General features: G+C 45.5%; 1 protein-coding gene across 1 annotated transcript in view; it reads right to left on the bottom strand.

The window, feature by feature from the left end:
* The window catches only part of Sano (CABIT domain-containing protein serrano), a 139,272-nt gene extending 121,666 nt beyond the window's left edge, over positions 1 to 17,606 (bottom strand). Inside the window, exon 1 of the mRNA XM_072012539.1 lies at positions 17,186 to 17,606. The gene's annotated coding sequence lies outside the window, so the exon portion shown is untranslated. The remainder of the gene's footprint in view (positions 1 to 17,185) is intronic.
* Between the last annotated feature and the right edge of the window lie 2,387 nt (positions 17,607 to 19,993).

The raw sequence follows: 19,993 nt of genomic DNA, 5'->3' as shown, positions 1-19,993 counted from the left end.
TATTCATCGCTCTCGCGCGCGTCCCTTTGGCCTCGATTCGATTTGTCACGCGCCAACCATCGCAGACGAATGCAACGCCGCGAGGCAGACCTCGACTGTCGATCGGAAATCGACCAACCCCGATCAATCTCCTGTCCAAAGACCATGTTTACGTGGCCAGTTCTCCTGACAGATTCCTGAATCTCGTTACGCAAAATACAGAGAGTATTTAAAGAGTAGCTTTTAAAGATGGTTGAATCGGACGATTTAAACTACTGCTAGCTAACTAAGTTAAACTAAATCTTCTATACTAAGCAAACGTCACTGCCAACTTCCCGATATTATTTATACTGCGAACTTAATTTAAGGTAATTGGTTCGTGCGATGGTATTGTGTACCATCTCGTTAAACGTGCATAAGTTTCTTGTAAAATTGTATATTCCACACTGTATCCTTAACATTAGGATAATCTACGCTTGAGATAAAACGGCTGAAAGGCCGACAACGACAAACGACAAAAGCTATCCTCCCACGCGAGAAACTTAATCGAAGGAAGATTCCCAACATGGAGTCGGAAAAGATGAAAATCTCGCGTCATGCTCACTGGGAACGGAAACGGGGCTTGGTATTCCAGCATAGGGAAAACTCGGCTCTTCCGTTCCGACCTCTGAGTTCCAGCCTGTTGGCGCTTTTCAGGCGAATGGAAAAACGAGCGAGTTGGTGCAATCTGCCGTATCCGTGGCACGCATTCGCGTTTTCTTTGGCCGTGGAACAGGGCAGGACAGGAGGAAACGAAGAGGAAAAAGAGGATGATCGGTCGCAGCCTTGAAAGCTGTCCCCTCGGGCCTGGCAAGAGCACGCGGGCCCGTCGATTTACACGGCGCCATAGACGGGGATCGGCGTGGAAATGCGTGCCATGCGGCGCCTTCTTTTTATTAATGAGCCATCCTCGCGCAACGAAGGTCGTGCCTCCTGATGATCCTGATTAAACGAGCATCGTGCGTCCGGGGCAGATGCTCCGACGGAAAGAAATTAATTATTTCTCCTGGAACTTAATCCGTTTCTTCTTAACGCGGCCGCTCCATTAATCAAACACCAGCCGCTTTGTTTGGAGCCTTCGAGTTCGATCCATTGTACGGAGAAAAAAAGAGGCGGTTGGTCGGTCGACTGCGTGTCGAATGTATCGCGTTCGAAACGCTTTTAGGTTAATAAATGCGTGACAGTTGCTGGAATATTAGGTCGAGGATAATGAGGTAATTGGTATAATAAGAAACAAGGGTTACGAGACTTCTGCTCTAATTTTTATGGTTTGTTATTGGATAATTAGTCTCGCTGTTCGATGGAAGAACGCGATGAAAAAGATTCGCGTGCTAAAGAAATGGGAATACCTAACGAGCTTAATAAACTTTTGAAATATCGTCGTGGGTTCTATCTTTCCTCTTTTTTTATCCCATCGTTGGTATCGCAGCGGTATTATAGTTATTCCGTCGTATTGCCATACAGGTTTAGCACAATGACGAATCTTTCCGTATCGGTAGATCTTGTCGTCTCGTTAGCGAGCAAAAGGAAAATTATCTCGGTCCGCGAATATCGGAATACGAACCACCCTGAACGAGACGCAATCTTATCCGGCAAGATTGTCGGCAAAAGGACGAATCCGTCTGCTCGCGGGTAGAAAAAGGCGAACGCGTGTTGATCAGCGGCCGCAATTTGTCTCTTCGACTTTCGTTCTCGTGCTCGCGAGCCGCGAGACTTTTTTCAGTTCCCGTGACTGCCCGCCTTAAACGTACGCTGGCACGACAAAAGTCGGCCGGTCCAGTTGAACAGGCGGCCTTTGTTATTTACGAGCACCGATACGAGTATTAAGTAACGCTGCTTTCACTGTCGCCTACACGCCCGTTTAAATTCCTCCTGGTTACTCCCAAATCCAATCGAGTCCGCGCGACAAACCTCGTATCGTTCACCTGACGGCGCATTGTTCCTTTGCTTCTACTCAATCCACGTTGCAAACCTATCTCGAGGCGCCAACTTTTATTCGATAATTATTATCAACTTAGAAACAACAAAATATATATATAATATAGAAGATATTCAATTTTTCATATAATAAAAAAAAGTTATCTACAAGGACGAGAAAAAGAATATGAAAACCGACGGATTCGTAACTCTGTGCTCTCGTCCCTTATCGCCATCTCTATCTTCATCTCGATACAAGATCTCGAATAGCCGATAAGCGACTTAATCAACCAACTCTATTCGCAAGTAAGACAAACTGGTCCAATGACAATACCGCGAAACCCCCGTCAATCTTCAACCCACGCTTCCAACGCCCGATCTATACGCTACAAAAAGTCACGTACTTTGTCAAAGACTCGCTAGCGTAACGCTCTAACGATGATCCTTCGCAAGGTCGTAATATTTGCCGCTTATCACACGTCCAGGATAGATAGGAGGCGAAGAACGCGGCAGAGAACGCGGAGAACAAGGCTCGGATGCTCTTGGATCCCGACAATGGGTAACCTTGAATTTAGCAGAGCGGAAACAGCGGCCGCATCTCACCTGGCGATCTCTCTTTCTCTCTAATTACTTTCTCCAAGCCGGTCTATCGGCAGAATCTGATCTAATATGAGCGCGAAACTATCCCTCGTGGTACGGTGCATACTGGGTGAGCGCGAACGCGCGCGTATGACGTAACAGTAACCTACTTCCGGCTGGGGCGCTGGCGTTCATTCACGTGCCACGAAAGAGACGGGACCGAGAGAGTAAACGAGAGAAATAGAACGCGGTTAAACAGAATTCTTCTCGTTTTATCGTTGCCGACGCCCGTTGCTTCTGCGTTTCTGCATTTGTGTGCGAATACGGGTGCACGCGTGTCGTGGTTATCGCGTCGCATCTGTAGCGCGATACCAGGCCGCGAATCGTTGTATTAGACCAAAAGCGGAGCTGAATGCGTGGAAACGGTTCTCTGTCCGCGACGATACACGACGCCATGCCAGATCCTCCTTGTGATCGTAATTAGCATTCGTATCGAGCAACTGGGTTAATGACGCGTCGAATCTGGCGCGATAAGCGCGCTACTGCGTTAGCTACGAGGCGAACGATTAGTTTAGGAAACGGTGAAGATCAAACACAAGTCTGGAAACTTCTACGTATATTTGCTTTCCGTATCGTGAAAATTTTCTTTGTATTTCCGATTTATGTCGTGGTTGGCAAAGAGATATACAAATTACCGCACTTACACGTTCTGCAACACTGTTGCATTTACATAACTTTTACGCTGCACTTACAAAAGGACAACGTCGAAACGCGTACAGCATGAATATGTATATTACGCGATACACACACAAGGATATCTTAATTGATCATGCTTAAAGCAGACGGCCAAGTTTTACTATCCTATTTCCTTTTACTTATCTCCGATGTAAGGATACCTACAAACGTTACAGACGTAACTATTATCGATAGCCGGTGCGTGGACGACGACCAGAGATAGATCGAGAACATCTTCTCGTGTTTCTCTTAAGGGTCGCGAAGGATCTTCGTCCGTAAACGACCGACGGCCGATCGTTCCAACTTCCCCCGATTGGTCTTCGTTTCCAGCAAAAGCGAGAGTTACTCCCACGCAACGAGACGCTTAATATTCTTTCCTCCTTCGCCATTAGCGTCGATCGTTAGCCAAGTGTTATTTCGCAGTACGATACACGAACGATCGTGGCCCGTTGCATATCCAACCGCGGTGCGGAGAGAGTGCGTGTCGGTCGTGTCTCGTTTTTACAAGAGGCGCATATACTACATGGACGCGTTGCCGTTTTCGCCATGCACTCGTAATTTATATCGGCCCTCCCTCGAAATTGTCCGTGGCGAATATTCTTATGTGTATAATGATCCTTATTACCGGTACGTGGGTTTTTACGCAAACGTCTATCTTCTTTCGTTGGTATCGGCTCAGTTGGTATTTCGATGGGGATGATGCACGTGCTTCTACGTCTTAACGTTCAAATTCTCGATATTGTAACATAAAACTATCCGTGCATTCTACGCTTCTATGTTCGCGAATTAGTGTTATACGCGTAGCCCTACTTTTCTTCGTTAAAAGTCACGGTATCGTATCGTATCGTCGAATAACGGAATAAAACACGAAATTGTCCAAATAAGGAAGATGTAATATGGAAGAAAGATTCTCGAGATCCGTATCTCGACGTGCAACATCTGGAAAGAAAAGTACAAAGTTCAGCGCGAACATATTACCATAAAGTACGCGAGATCACTTTCCCGCGTGGTCTCGGTGCCCCTCTTCCTTTTACAACTGGTACGTTCGATAGATAGAGGAGAGACAAGGAACGGGCATCGTCTAGGAGCGACAGGCACGGAGAGGGTTTCGCGGCTGGTAACCCGATCGAGCCAGAGGCATGAGCCGCGCGACTAAATATGCATATTCTCCACGCTCTCGGTGTCTCCGTGCACGTTTGCCGGTGAAACACGTTTCAGGATATCATCCGACGCGAACAATAGGGAATCAAAGGAGGAACGTAGGCGCGCAAGAAAACGTTAGCCGGCGAATGTTCTGACTGGCTGGTCGCCGTTGCAGAATGCGGTTGACATTTCTCGGCAAGTAGAGCGTTACCCCCGTCGAACCGATATTCACCAGCCACCGATTTCCTATCGTTCCGCTATCGATTTCTCTTACTTAAACTTCTCCCTTTTCCATTTCACTGAAGCGAGAGAAACGAGGAAAAAAGACAAGGATTCGGTAAAATATGTAAAGAAGCAATTTCGTCAGAAGCTCACCAGCTTACGCGAATAGCAATGTTTATAGCGTTCAATATTTTACTACACTAAGATGGAAATTGTAAATCGATGTATCGATTACACGTAGTTCGGATAGGATAAAGTGTCGGGAGGCTGGACGAGAGATCTCGTTGATTCGATCGAGATCACGGGATCGACGTCGATCGATCGACGGTGTCGCAACGAGGCGACAGTCATTTGTAGACAACGAAATCGGCCGGGACATATTTCTTCGAGTGTAACGCGGACTCTTGGCACTCGTGACATAATGAAGATAGTATGCAACAAGCGGCACCGAGCTTTTCAGGTCAGCTTCCTGCTATGTCGGCAACGTTGATGGATTGCCCGGTTGCATGTCTGACGTGTCGAAACATCTGTTCGATAAAGAATTATTAATCGAACACGCGCGAAACTGTCGTCTCTCCTCTCTGGTAGTTACAACGGTCGAACTTCGATACGGAGTGGAAATTTCGCCCGAGTTATCGACGAGAGAAAATGCTTGAGTCAACAAAATCGTTATTAATTCGTCGTTGTACGAGATGCGTTGTGATAAAATAAACCTTCGTGATTAATCGCTCTGATAATATTGCCAGATAATATTCAAGTTCTTAATCCGAACGATGACGATGCTTTATCGAAAACAACGACGAAAGTAAAGAGTCGGCTGTAATACAAACGACGACAATACGTAGCGTACGAGTAATTAACCCGCTGCATCCAGACACTGTATTTTGTAACTGTTTGGAAACCCGTGCAAAAAAACGAGACAGATCCTTAGTTCGGTTTCTTATGACAATGATTTATGAGCGAAGATCGCTAAACTCGCTGGCTAACAAGCTGACGCAAGGAAACAAGCATCGTATATATATTTTTACTAGTTTCTTGGAGATTTTTTCGATCTATAAATCCGACGAAGAATCAACGGACAAGATCGGAGTAAAAGGTTTCATGGAACGCGTTGATTCTTCTCGCGACATACTTTACTCCCTTCGTTGTAACTCTTACGTAAACTCTTCCTTAACCGACAAATTAAAAATTACGAATTTAAAACTGTCGAGTAGATCGACCAGAAGAAGAACATCGGAAAGCTATCATTCTCGCGGGACGATCTCTTATCCCTCGTTAGAAGAGTGGATAGCATCGACATTAGCCGGCGCACGATCGATCAAAGGGATCGATGGATAGTTGGACGAGAATTTCGACGTCGAGTGGTTCCCGTGCAGCCTTCAAAACGGTTTTTCCACGTTCTCGCTTACACGCGATAGGTCAACAACACGTTGCTCGGGATTCTATCGCGAGCGCAGGAAAGTGTGTCGCATTGGTTGGTACGTGTGGTGGGTTCGTATTATCCGTGTACGTATGTACGTGTGGGAGAGAGAGACACACCACACGACCGATTGCGCAAAACGCTTAAATCTTTGAAACGAGTATAACGGGTATCCGTTCAGTATGCCACGAAGAGGCATACAATGTGCAACAGGCTGTACTTGTAACACTTCCCGGCCACCGCTTGCCTCTTACGTCTCATTGTTAAATCGTTGTTACATATGTATGGTCGTGCGAGGGAAACGAGCGCGTGCGACATATCGAATCGACTAACGACTGATCGAAAAACTTACTGAGAGGTCAAACTGCCTCGCACGCTCAACGTCACACTAAATCGCTAAAATATATCTCGAGTGTATCTACTCGACTCTTCGAAATTGATCGCGCGCCACTTGGTTCACGCACGTTCCTTTAATCGCAATTCGTGATTTCGTTGGACGAGAGATTAAGACGAATGAAACTGCACGAGGTGTATAATTCTTCGCTTAATAACAGACATAATTTTCAAGCAGAAGGCCATAACGTTCTTACCGGATCTATCGAGTATTTTTTATTGCGGCCGAACAAAAGGCGCATTTGGACCTGGCCACCCAGCCTACCTCGTAGATCAAGCCGAGTGTGTTCGTCCTTCGTTGCGTTCTTCTTTTCTGCGCGCATTTCACCGGGCTCGTGGTGCTCCTGTCAGGATCCTTTGTGTAGCCTTATAACTCTCCCCTGGGACCGCGTAGATATAATCGAACGAGCGGTTCCGAACAGACCGATCCGCGACGAACCGTTTAATTTAGCAGCTCGATACGCCAGCCTCTGATCCTTTCCGATCCTTTTTCGCCTTCTAGGAACCGGACAAGGCTTCGTTTTCTGCCTAGACGAATGGGCACGAGATCAGCGAACGTGTCAGACTCGTGATCCGTTCAACATGTGTGGGAATGGTATTCCAGGAGTTCTAGGCGATCTGGGTCAGTAATGAACTGTGGGTTGAGGTCTTCCGAGGTTAATCGAAGGTTAATCGCTACTTTTATGATGGCCAGACGTGTGTGAATTCTGCGACCAATGATATTCTACTTAAGTTGACAATGGGCGAATATAGTAATTAGATTTGAATAAATTATTCGAATTTTGCGGTAACCCGGTTTCGCTACTCATCGTGCGTTAATTGTCCTGTGGAATATCGAATGCTAAAATAAGCAAACTTACGCTATAAATAAGAAAACTTGGGCTAATACGGGTCACCTAGTTCTTAAAGTTATTATACCGTAAATAACGTCAAACTTCAAACTAGTTCCTCTATATGATACATTGCTGGAAACTTTCTGGAAACCGGCTAAGAAGCTCGCGCGATCGATCTAAACTGACTCAACGCACTCGTCTCAGAGTTTCTAACAGGGAAATTAGCACGCGATACCGTTTTTTAACCTAGACACAAAAACTAGCGCAGAGTGGTGAACGCGCGTAGCCCGCATTCCCTCTCGAAATTGTCGATCGTATCCAATCGACCATAAGATTCCTTTGCAATGACCATTAAACGGGAATTCCTGCCAGGACGAACAAGGAAGATTTTAATCCAACAGGCCTCGAACAACGAAGTTTAAGCTCGCAATACGGAATCGGACGCACAATCATCGCCGGTTATCGAGGCTAGTTTATGCCCATGAACCCATGGTAATGCGCGTTTCTCGCGGCGAACGAGGCAATAAACGTTGTCCTAAACAGGCGAGGAATTCATCTGCTCGTTTTATTAACACGCGCACCACTCGCGCTCGTTTTTTTTTTCACTACGCCCTCTGTGTTTAATAACAATAATTTATAACAATTCCATCCTTGGAAGCGCAACGAAATAAGAAACCAGCCCCATACCGTCGTTCCCTTTGAAATTGCGTATAATCAGGTATACAGGGTGTTTAGGGATAGTTTGCTTTCTTACTGGTATTTCTACTATAAAATTCAATTCTTCGCAACATTCGACACATTTCTCTATTTAAAACGACGAACTTATGCGTACTGAAGCTTCTGGAATGGAGCTGCTGTTTCCGAAACAGGACGTGTAAAATCTATTCGACGGCCCTCTACTTTCGTACCTCGCTGTATATTTCTTCGACTTTCGTTCGGGGGAAGACAAAGAAGAGAAGTTTCAGCGAATTATCCCCGTCGTAGATGTTTTACCATTGCGTTTGAAATTGGACGCGTAGATAGGAGCGAGCCGCAACAGCTATTATTCGCGAAGGTCGTTACACGAGCGAGAGCCGCGCCATTGTGTCAAACGGCTAGAATTGCCGCTGTGAACAACGTGAAAATGAAACGGGGGCAACGAGAGCCCCTAAGTCTTTCGCCTGCAGAGCTAAGAAACAAGCAACGAGCCTCCATTGTGCGCCGTGAAATCTCAGACAGCCTGAAACGAGTCCCCGAGCTCGTGGATTACGTCCGCGGCTAAATGACAGGGGTCACTCGGTGTACGCAACCATTCCTCGTTCGAGAGGATTATTGAAATGGTTAGGCGCGCGTACGCGAGTTTTACTCCACGCTCTGCTGCCAGGTAGTCTCGCGTTGGTGGAAAAGTTGAACGAAGATTTGATTCCTGGATGGCAGTGGTTAAGATGTCGACACGATTGGGCCGATTATGCGTCGACCTTGTTTCGCGCACAATCGTTTTGCCATTAGATCGCCGATGACACATTTATTTACTATACTGTCAGCGAAATTGACAATTTTGTAGAGCCTTTCTTTTAAAATCCAAGAGTGTCGAATACCGTTTGACAATACGCTTGATCCTTTTCAAAATACGAAAATGAATAAATCGATTGATAAATAACGATTGATAAATTTGATGGGATAATATAATTTATCGTAGATCGTAAATATCGCCTCGATAAATGTAGAAAAGAGGCGTTCGTACTCGCGACTCCATGAAATCATAAGTGATTAATCGAAGTGAAATTTCTGTTTCTACACTGTCTATGTTACGTTCGGCAGGTTACAAATACCAGACAAATGTTTCTGGCATATTTAGTAACCAAATGATTAATCGATCCGATAAATTTCATAATGTAAGACCATTAAATCGATGAGGTAACGAAAATATCTTAATTACGAAGTTAAACTTTGATATACTGCTAATATCTAACGATCCAACCTCGACTTTTCTCAGCTGGTTAACTCGATTCCCGCGATCTCTCGCTGTCGACATGTAAATCGAAAACTCTGATAACATCTTTTAACGTGCTAATTATCCACTTTCGTGAAACAACTGGCTGCGAAAAGGTCAAGATCTGGGCGTGAAACGACCTGTACAAACTTTGCACCGGAGAAACTGTTCGATTCGGCCTGATCAACGACAGTCGAGTTTCGCACGGATAAGATACATTTTAAACGATTCTTAACCTCGCTTAGTAAGCCTCGTATCCTGCACGACGATTTCTCTCGCTAAGGCGACGATATCCTCGATGTTTCTCACGAGAAATTTCGCTATCGCTGCCCTTGCGAACATTTCACCTTGGTCTAGGGAATTCTTTCACGCGCGTCCGACGAGCAAACGATCCATCGTGAGATTTCGTCCTCGACACACCCGGAGACCCGATTTACCCGCGCCACAAAATTATTATTAATTCGCCCTATAATCGCGTGCGTCTATCGACGTGGTGTCGTAAAAAATATGCGCTCCCATGCTTCCTGAGCTCGTTTCGCCGTTGCATGGGACGATAATTATCGTCTGCTCGGACTTAAGCCTTTCGTGAAGCGTTGCGTGGAACGATCGTCCAACTGTACAAGAATCGCGCTGCAAACGTGATCTATACCTTGTTTCGTGTATCCACCAATGGCGGTTGCACGATAAGGTACACGTTCACGACTTCTGCGAAAAAGAAAAGAGAAAAAAAGAGGAGTCTCCGATGGTAGGTACATGGTAAATGATCGAGTTTCAACGTGGAACCGAAGAAACGAGTTAACGAACTACGAGGAGAGGATACGGTAAAAGGATGGTGTTGGTTGGCGATGATGAAAGTGACGATGAGTGGAGAATATTGGCTAATGCTGGCTAATGTTCCGCGTTTCAACAACTCGAACCCTTTTTACGAAGGTGTCTAAGCATCCAAGAAACGGAAACCCATCGCATAACGTCTAATTAGTATCCGCTACACTGACGTCTAGTGGTTTCAAGTATATTAGCATTCGTTTCTATCCTATCCGCGGCACTTTTTTGCCAAATCGAAAAAACCAAACCAAGATTGATTCTACAATGTCCGTGCGAGACTAAATCAAACGTCTAACGACGAAATTGTCGGTATCAGGAAGAATCCCGTGGTTTTTTCATCGCTAGAGTAGTTTTTACGAAATGCTCATTACCCGACCATTTTCTAACACCGCTGCCTTTACCTCGTTGCATGATAACGATTGTCGCGTTGGCAAAAATTTTAAAGTCGTTACTATTTTGTTCTATACAGCGATACTAAAGGATCGAAAGTTAATCGATGAACGAACTATCGTTATTTCGTAACGAGAAAGGGTTAAAGGGATAAACGACCTTAATGTTTCTTAAGTACCTCTCTAGCTCGTAGGAACGAGCATAGAGGCGCCGCTCGTTAAAACAAACGCAAAGTGAACCGGTCACGCCCGATCGGCTAGTCGTTACCCTCGATACACCCCGGAATATTAATTAAGCGACGTAATTAATAGAGAGTACGGAGCAGGTACGGATAGTTGAGCGCGGACAGGAGTTAGCGACGAGCATTGCTCAGGCGCCACAGTTATCGTAATTATTGTAATTGGCGTTTACGAGGGCCATGAAGAGACACCGGCTGGTCCGCTTCTCTCAGGAGCATCCGAGCGGAGAAGACGACTCGATCTTCCGGTTCTTCGACGATCGAAGGTCACGGTAACCGGTATAAATGATGGCAATTATAACTGGTATAAAAATATAGATAATGAAACACGAAATATACTGGCCGCATCATACGGGATTCCACTGTATATGCAAATTTCATATTTCTTAATGAAAAAAGATCTTAAATACTGCTAATTTGTAAAATGTTCATTGGCTGTTGTAGTACGTTTCTGCTTAATCTGGACCGGTTGGATCGGTCTAGTGGACTCGATTTACTCGTAACTGGTCGACAAGTTGTCCTAAAAACGTGTCGTATCTAGCATCCCTATCGATACGACAAACGCGTCTATCTTTCAAAGAGTTACTTTCCCACAGGTGGAGTCTTTTACATTCCAGAAACGATCGACTCGAACGACCTGTGTTTTGCGCGATCGGTAATTGCTTCTGATAAAACGTTGTTTTATCGCGCTCGCTTCCTATAAGTAGCTTTTTGCCCCGGCTGCAGACTCGGTGTTTCCTCCAGCGTGAAAGAAGAAGATCGCGCCATGAGGACAAGGGGCGAGGAGGCGGATAAAAAAGAAGGAAGAAGGACCAGGTCTCGTTGCGCTCGCACAAGCGAGAATGCATTAAACCACTCTGTCGAAAAATCACGCCGAGCGTAACGTGTTTAGCACGATATAATCTGATGCGGTGATGCAACACGCTTGGTAATATATTAGCAAGTCAAAGTTGCGCTGGAACCGGTTCATAAAGCGTTAACAAACTATTTCGAACGGGCAACATAAATTATCGTCGATCGGGAGGCTTTCCCCTGCCGCGTCGCAATCGGAAGCAACGTCGAAAACAGCAACAGTGTTAGCCGCTACGCGTCGTTCGATCTTCTTATCGAGACGAAGGTGAGAAAGCTTCGGAAGAGAGATAAAAGAGAAAGCGCCTAAAGATACGATTATTGTTGGTAAGATCCTCGAAACGATGCCGACGTTCGGATAACTCCCTTGAAAACGAGAGTCCACTCGTTTTATTCGCGCATCGCGGGGATTACTCTAGCGTGGAAAGTCGGTAAGCATCGCAGTCGCTGGTCACAGTTCGATGAACCGAGGAATCTTTGAATTCTTCGAACGAAACGTCGAATTAGAGCAGCAGCGTGACCGAAAAATCGTTTGGAAACGAAACGCAGACTAATTGAGAGGAGAAATATTTTTCCATGCGAAACCCGCTTCTCCGTTTGGAATTAAAGACAAAGCTTATACGAGACACGTCGCGCCATGACAAATTTACGATTCGCACCTAATCGCGTGTGATCAAGGAAGCTCTCGTGAACAGAGAAACCGTTTAAGCTTCGAGGTATTCGTTACCTCCAGCCAAACCGAATCTATGTCCCAATTAACGTGCAATTGGCATAATGATTAAATGTAAAATAATAAAATAACGAAGATCGAAAGCAGGAACCGCAAAATTCCGTTTTCGTCTTCGTCTTACCGAATAAGATTGTTGATTCGACGCAACGTGTTCGTCGGTACCAGTGGAGTAGGCGAAAACTCAGAATTTCTCGCCTATCTCAAAATGACCGAAAGAGACTAATTACCGTTTGATCGGCGATTATTCAGTCTCGTTAACCGTGAGAAGAAACGATCGAATCAGACTAATGACGGTCAAATGACGTCCGCGGTGTCTTCGCGGTCGTTGCATCCGCGATAAACGCGGACAAAGAAGCTGTTCACCTTCGCGAAATCGATATCGGTAGCCTGGCGATTGATAAACGAGATGCTGGAACCACGCTCCCTTGTCACGTACAGATCTCTATTCGCGCCTTATCTTATCGCGGGGTAAATTAATTCAGTAAAATTTCTCTAGTCACGACCTTCGAAAATCTAAAAATCTGCGAGCAAAGATTTCCCCGAGACGTAAGTCTGGCGTGATAGAGTGACAGAGATCGATAAGAATCGTGTAAAATAAACGAGGCTAGCTGGCAGCCATTTCGAGTGGCGCGGCGACCGTGTCCTTGCGCGCATTCAAATCACCGGTATTAAGCAGCGGTACGCGACTATTGAGACGTGTATCGAAGACAGTCTGGTGAAAAATGTCAGCGACAATGTATGCTTGGAGGAGGAAAAACGAAGATGGAGAGAAAGATGGTCGAACAGAGTCAGATAAATCAGCGAAGAGAGAGCCGAGAGCTGTGAAACGTTCGATCGCAAAGTCTACCTGAACTTCACCACCGTATACTGGATTTCTTATCTGCCGACATATCGAGCCGCGGTAGAAACGTTTAATTATCGCATTCGTTTCTCGTTATCAAGGCAGTTAAAATAGACCTCGATAATGCTCGACACTACTGGACGGCCTGTTTTCCTTTTGTTCAAAGACTACGCAACGAGTACCTAGTTTAATACGACAGATATACTTACTACCACCGTGTGCATTGTGCATTACCCTATACAAATATCCTACCAATTTTCTTATCTAGCAGGCTGATGCTACTTGAAGGTACGAGATGCCCGCGGTAAAAGCAAGAGAAAGAACGACGACGGAACAAACGATCGTCCTATTTGTATCTGGAATTAGAGATCCTCCGGGGTGAGACCGGTACGCGTGCCCTCTTCCACGCAGGCCGAGTATTACAAGAACGATGGAGAGGCGCATCATCAAGGGCCGTTCGAAGAATCACCGAGTAGGACCACGGGCCCTTTTACGGTCAGGGAACCTAGCCGCACCGTCTACGCTAACAATGTTTGTTATAGCAAACGTACGACGCGGAATGTACGCATTATATCATTACGCATTATTACCCATTACATACCTCGTTACACCGTATGTATCGTATATTATGCCGGCTACGTCGGTAGAAAAACTGAGGGATTTCTCTCTGGCCCGTTCGCCGCTGATGGGACTCGCGGGACCATTACCATGCAAGATGCGTGGCGAGGGCCCAGCCGCGTGTACCTGCGCGCGTAATACGTGGCGCGGGGATATCTAATTGTATAGTAAATAACCTTCGTAAATTACGCATATAATGCTTAATGCCGACGTCGGGAGGCGCATTGTGCGGCACCTATCGCGCCATGACATTCAGTCCCCACGACTCGCTTCGAGCGATCACCGCTGGCTCACACCACCACTCCGCTCTTTTCTCTCTCTCTCTCTCTCTCTCTCTCTCTCTCTCTCTCTCTCTCTCTCTCTCTCTCTATTTCTCTCGGTATACTCTTTCTCTGGCGTCAATAGAAATCTCGAGTCGTTGTGCTATCGTTATTTCAAAACGTCCCCCATGGAACAGTCTGTGAAGAATCGCGGACAGTCTAGGTGGCACGCTGGCATTTACTAGCGCCATTTCAGAAGCATCTTAGGTATCGAGTGACATTAACAAGTTCGCTATTGGGAGAATTTCGCACGGATTACACCCACGTGTCAAACGAAGTGTACGCGTTTTTCGAAGAATTCTGTCCGGGTAAACAGTATCCTATATACGCGATAGTAATACGAAGAAGTAGATTTTTCTTCGCGATTATGAAATTCGATGGAAGTTGTACGGCGATAACAATGTGCGAAAAAAATTACGCAAAATTTTTACGTAGATAAGCGACGATAATGTCTGGGTAGAGATAATTAGATATTGTACTGATAATATCTTGCAGTACGTCGTTGCGAAAGCTGCATAGAAGAAGCCGCGAAAAAGTTTCTAGAAATCAAAGAAACAGCGACGAACGACACGCTACGTTTGATAATGACAAAAATAAACGCAATAATCTACTCGATATCTATATCTGCGCTACCAAACCTTGACGAAAACGTTGCAAATAATTCGAATCTAAAGCTCAATCTAAATAGTTAATCGCTCTTCTTAGTACTTAATCTTCTCAAAAACTAATTGGAAAATAAAATTCTCGAAAATTCTCGATATTTATTTTTGATAAATTATTCCATTTGGAGATTAGACGCAAAGTATTATTCGCGTGATTCGTTCGATCCTCGCTATCTCGCATATGTCTCGAACCAAGCGGTAATTACAGGTGCAGTACCCCTTCGGAGCGGCGAATACGATACGGCTCGGGTCTGCATCTGGTTCACAGGACCGCGAAAGCGGGTTACATTATACTCGGTAGTTCGGACGTAACCCGGAACACACGTGGTTGCGCAACCCGTACGAAACCTTCCAGCGTAACATTGACTTTTTCAAGTGTAATTGCCGTTCGCGCGCTCCGATTACTAATCGACGCGGCCGGTGAACGTGACACACATTCGATTTTAACCTCGACGGCAGTCACTCGTGCGCACCGCGTTTACGGGCCATTGTCCGCTTCTGGACGCGAGAAAAAACCCGTGGAAAAATGGTGATCGTCTATTAAGCGGTCGTTTGGAACTGAAAAGGAGTTGCACTCCTGGAACGTATATTATTCGCCGTTCTTCCTCGACCAAGATCGGAGCTCGTTGCGTGAAATTATACGCGAACGTAGCTGTAGAGGTTTCGTAATTACAAAGGATATATATTTATACGCGAATAGGAATATCGATATTACGTTAGCGTCTTGCGTACGTTACGTGATTCCTTTGGTAGCAAACACACTGTTCGTACGGTGCACCGCAAGCAAGGCAACGTTAGAGAATCCGGATTTGCAAAACCAGTTCGGCCCAAGCCGTGTATTAACAGTTAATAATAGCAAGGCGTAATTACGATATTCTAATATTGGCAAAGATTGGAAAAAAAGGATAAGGCTAACGCAAGTTCGGCTAGAACAGCTGGTAGGACTTTACTACGTACTCGCTACGCTACAGCTATGACAATTTGTTACTACTTCGTCAATGGAATTGGGCATTCATTACTCAGACTAGTCACGTCGATTGACAAACGCCATCGTTAACGTGTCGAGAAGCATTTAGTATGCTCGAGAGAATAGACAATTAAGAATCGAAGTGTCTCGTAAAAATGAATATAGAAAGGTACTCGTAGTATCAAATACCTGGTATCAAAATTATTCGATTATGGTAGCACTAAGCAGAATATGTACAAATTTATTAGGTTGTCCGAGAAGTTTTTTTCGTTTCGTAAGATGATAATAGATGAATAACAATTTCTGTTTCGTATTATTTTATTGAATTAGCTACGATCCGTTTCATTCTATTTCTATTATTATGTTCGTGCATAATTCAATAAACTAATATAAAACAAAAAAACATTGTGCATTTATTATTTCCTTATAAAAGGAAAGAAACACTTCGGACAACCTAATAGAAGAACATTTGTTCAAAACTGCAAATATTCGAGATCTCCTGGAAATGTTGGAGTATTCTGAAGCCGAGATTACTTCGGTGAACCGAGGTACTCTCGATAACACGGACGTTCGAGAATACAGGTACTGTAGAATGCAGCTATTCGAGAGTATAAATTTCGACGCCGATCGACACGCTGCTCGTCCTTAGGGCGAACCACTAACGGTAAGGGATCAGGAAAAAAAGGGGAAAAAAGACGAGAGACGAAGAAGAGGAGAACGATGGCTCGCCAGTCTCGGTTTACGATCACCTTGCGGGAGAACTCCCTGCCCCTTTGACCGCCATTTTTTCAGACGATGCTAACAAATGGAGCGCGTAGAACGTTTCGGAGCACGTCAAGACAGAAGGGAACTTCGAGGTTCGTTTTTGCTTCGAAATGTATACGAGCAGCGGTGAAGGAACAGATTACCGCGCGTCTCGTTCGTGAATGGTAAACATCGCTACGATAGTCGAAATGTTTTTCTACAGCCGAGTAATAATTCTACGTAGTAAACAGAAGAACGCGTGTTTTCTTTGAACGCGTATTTCACAATGAATGTAATCGTAAGACGTAAATACGTTTTGGGGTGTTGATCGTAATAACGACGGAAATTAACGCGCGTTGTTTATTTACAAGCTACGTTACGAAAATTACTTTCGATGCAAATTGGACGCCATTTGTCCGACCACGAAATAAACTTTAACCGTTTAATCGCCGCGACGTCGATTCGATTCTTTCAGTAAAATATTAATCCGCGATATCAATAACCGTGTAATTACGAATCTATCTAGCGTACGACAACCTTTAACAGATCGAGTAATAAAAACACGATCGGTCTCCAGGACGTACAATCACTCAACCTCGAACAGAAATACGTACAGTTTTCTCGATCGAACGCGGAAAGTTCCGTTACCCTATTAATCGCCAAAAGTTCCGAGAAACCCGATGAAGTAAACTGGCCCTGCGGGACTTAAGGTCCAGTGGACACGTCGCGTCGCTACGAAAACGATATCCTACTAAAACTTTCCACTCACCTGCTGCCACTGCCTCCGATCCAGAACGTGGTGAACGACGGTCGCCGTGAGGCACGTCCGCTTGCAAACTAATTTTTGTTTTCCCCACTGGTAACTCCACTGTGGCACTGTATTACCGTATATCTACTGTACGTATGTATATCTATATATACATGTATCTAACTCTTCGGCTGTACGTACGCAGATACCGGGCGTATATGTGTTGGTTTCCAACCACGAAACGGGGATGCGTCCGCGCGATTCGAGGCGACAAATACGAGGAAATCACGTGAAATCACCGTTTTGTATTTCGACGTGAGCCGAACGAAAATACGTGGAAAAAGAGACGGAGTAACCGGCAGGGAGAAAAGGAGAGTGACGACTGGCCCTGCTCTGACACAGATCACTGACCAATTCCGCTAGAGGACTGACGCGGTACTGACTCGACGTCGCATCTGGCGAGGAGCGCGACAACCGGCTTCCAGGCGTTCGGCCTGTTTCGACCGAGTTCGGCTTCGTTCGCCGCTCGAACCTGTGGCTGCAGACGTGTACGCGTACCAAACGAACGCGCGTCCGTACGTTTCTGTACGAACGTGTGCGTACAGGTACTGGGTATAGTACATCAAGGTAAGTAACGTGTACCAAGGTATAGGTACGCCCACGCAATTTAGACCCCTGACGATAATGAAGAACTCGGCTGTACCTTACGTGAGCGTGCATTATGGCCGCGTTCGCGCGTTGATACCGTCGAGTGGAGCGTTTCGACGCGCGTTTCGGTGGTGTGCACGCGCCTGCCGGAATTCGTTTCGTTTTGTTCGCCAGAGAGGAAACCGATAACCTCGACATTTTTGGCGGTAGATCGTACGACGGTTTTTTCGTTCGCGCCTGCTTCTGCGAAAACGGTAGGTTTAGATCGTTATTATCGATAGCATTTCCCGAACGGAGGTAAAGGGTCGTTCGAAGATGGTACTTGCGAGAATTTGTATGAACGCGTCCGAATAATCACCTTAATCGTAGCATTATTGCATTAACCGTGCTTTTTGTGGCTGATCTCGCATCGCGTTAAGTGTATTACCTTGTAGAAATATTGCCGCGTATCGGTATCAAACCTTCCTACGGAGAGAAACTGGTTTCACGTTTTGCACGCGCATTCGCTAATAAAATCGCGACAGCCACGAACGATAATCGTAATCGATGTCGTGGTCGCGGTTATTGCCGTTTGTCTCTTCATCCTCGTCCAATTTTCGACAGGGATGAAAATACGTGGCGAATTGATCGATGCTCGAACCAACCTCCCTTATCGAACATTCGGCGAATTATGTCACGACAACTATCGAAAGTGGTGGAAAAATTACGATATAAAATACAATGTACTATGAAACACTCCTATAGTGGTCGACGAGTTAGGAATATGACGCGTTAGCTGACGTTCCACTATGTCGCCAAGAAAGGAATCGTTGAAAATAGTCTGGTAATAGTGAAAAACCTCAGTTCTTATTAAATCATTAGCGAGTAATGTGAAACGATCCCGATATTTATTGTCGGGCATCGATCGAGCTTCGCAGGAAACAAGAAGAAACTTCCTGAGTAGCCGATGTCCATCCGGCACGGCGTTGATCCCCCGTGTTAATTCGTCGTGGAAGGCGTAACGAGCACGCGCAGGAGTACAAGTTACGCGAGTACGTTACCGCATCTTACGCGTAACATACTGCAAACAACCAGTCCGACCGTGAGACTAAAAAAGAAGAAAAAAAGAGACGGCTGACGCTTTCGAGAAGCTTTAGACACGCATATACGAACGAGTCGACGAGAGACGCGCGAGCGCGTTGCTCGGGAGGTTTAATTATAAGTAATCTGGCGTCCTCGGTGAATTTAATGTGCATGGCCATGGATCGAAGAAGCGAGGATTTAAGACTGTGTTACACACCCGTTATGAAAAACCGACATTATGGCTGATGATACAGACTCTCGGCGTGCCACGTTCAGCTTCGGCCACGGTCGTTCCTACATACACAGAGGAATGGAAGAGCGCGATCGGTAGAAGGGAGAAAAAAACGAAAGAAAAGAAAAAATAAGAGAAAAGATTCACACTCGGTACGGCAACACGCTAAACAGTACATTTGCAATCATGAGGGTTTGCGGATATGTAAATGTACGTGGGACATTGATCACGCACACAAGGTGCACCATACCGTGCGGGTGTTCACGTAAATCCTCGCTGTTTTTCCGCCAAGCGAATAACGAATGAACACCGGGGGATTCCGGCGAGTTCGACTCTCTCTCTCTCTCTCTCTTTCTCTCCTTCTCTCACACGTACAATTAAAACAAGAAACACGGAGACAAGGTGGAAAAGCGTTGCAATGTAAGACACGTTTCGCGAATATATCAGGCTACGTAGCGAAATTCTCCGCAGTTCGTCGAAACCGGCTTCTTCAACGAGAACCCTGTATTTTTCTCTTTTCCATTCGATACTTTAATTATCCCCTTCTTGCGTCCTACCCTTCTCGCTTGCTTTTAACACCGTTTGAAGTATTCATTTCGTATCGATCCACGTTTTCCTAGATTCCCCTTACCGATCAACCGATCGAAGAATTTACAGCGCATAGGATATGGAGATAGGGAAACAAAATTGTCGGCCGATGTTCGAAATACTCTGACATCGTCCGCCACGTAATTACGTAATAACGAATCCATTAAGAAATACCTGTCGACTTATTAACGAGCACGATAACGAGCCCGCAGACTCGTGGAATTTAACCTCGAACTTCCGTCCGCGGTTCGCACGAATAGGCATGTCTCCGGCTATGAATCAGGCCGAACGTTTCTCTA

The sequence above is a fragment of the Bombus fervidus genome, chromosome 11 (genome assembly GCF_041682495.2).
Source record: "Bombus fervidus isolate BK054 chromosome 11, iyBomFerv1, whole genome shotgun sequence".
NCBI classification, from domain to species: Eukaryota; Metazoa; Arthropoda; class Insecta; order Hymenoptera; family Apidae; genus Bombus; species Bombus fervidus.
Note: the sequence above shows the minus strand (reverse complement) of the source record. Positions and strands in the feature narration are given on the sequence as shown.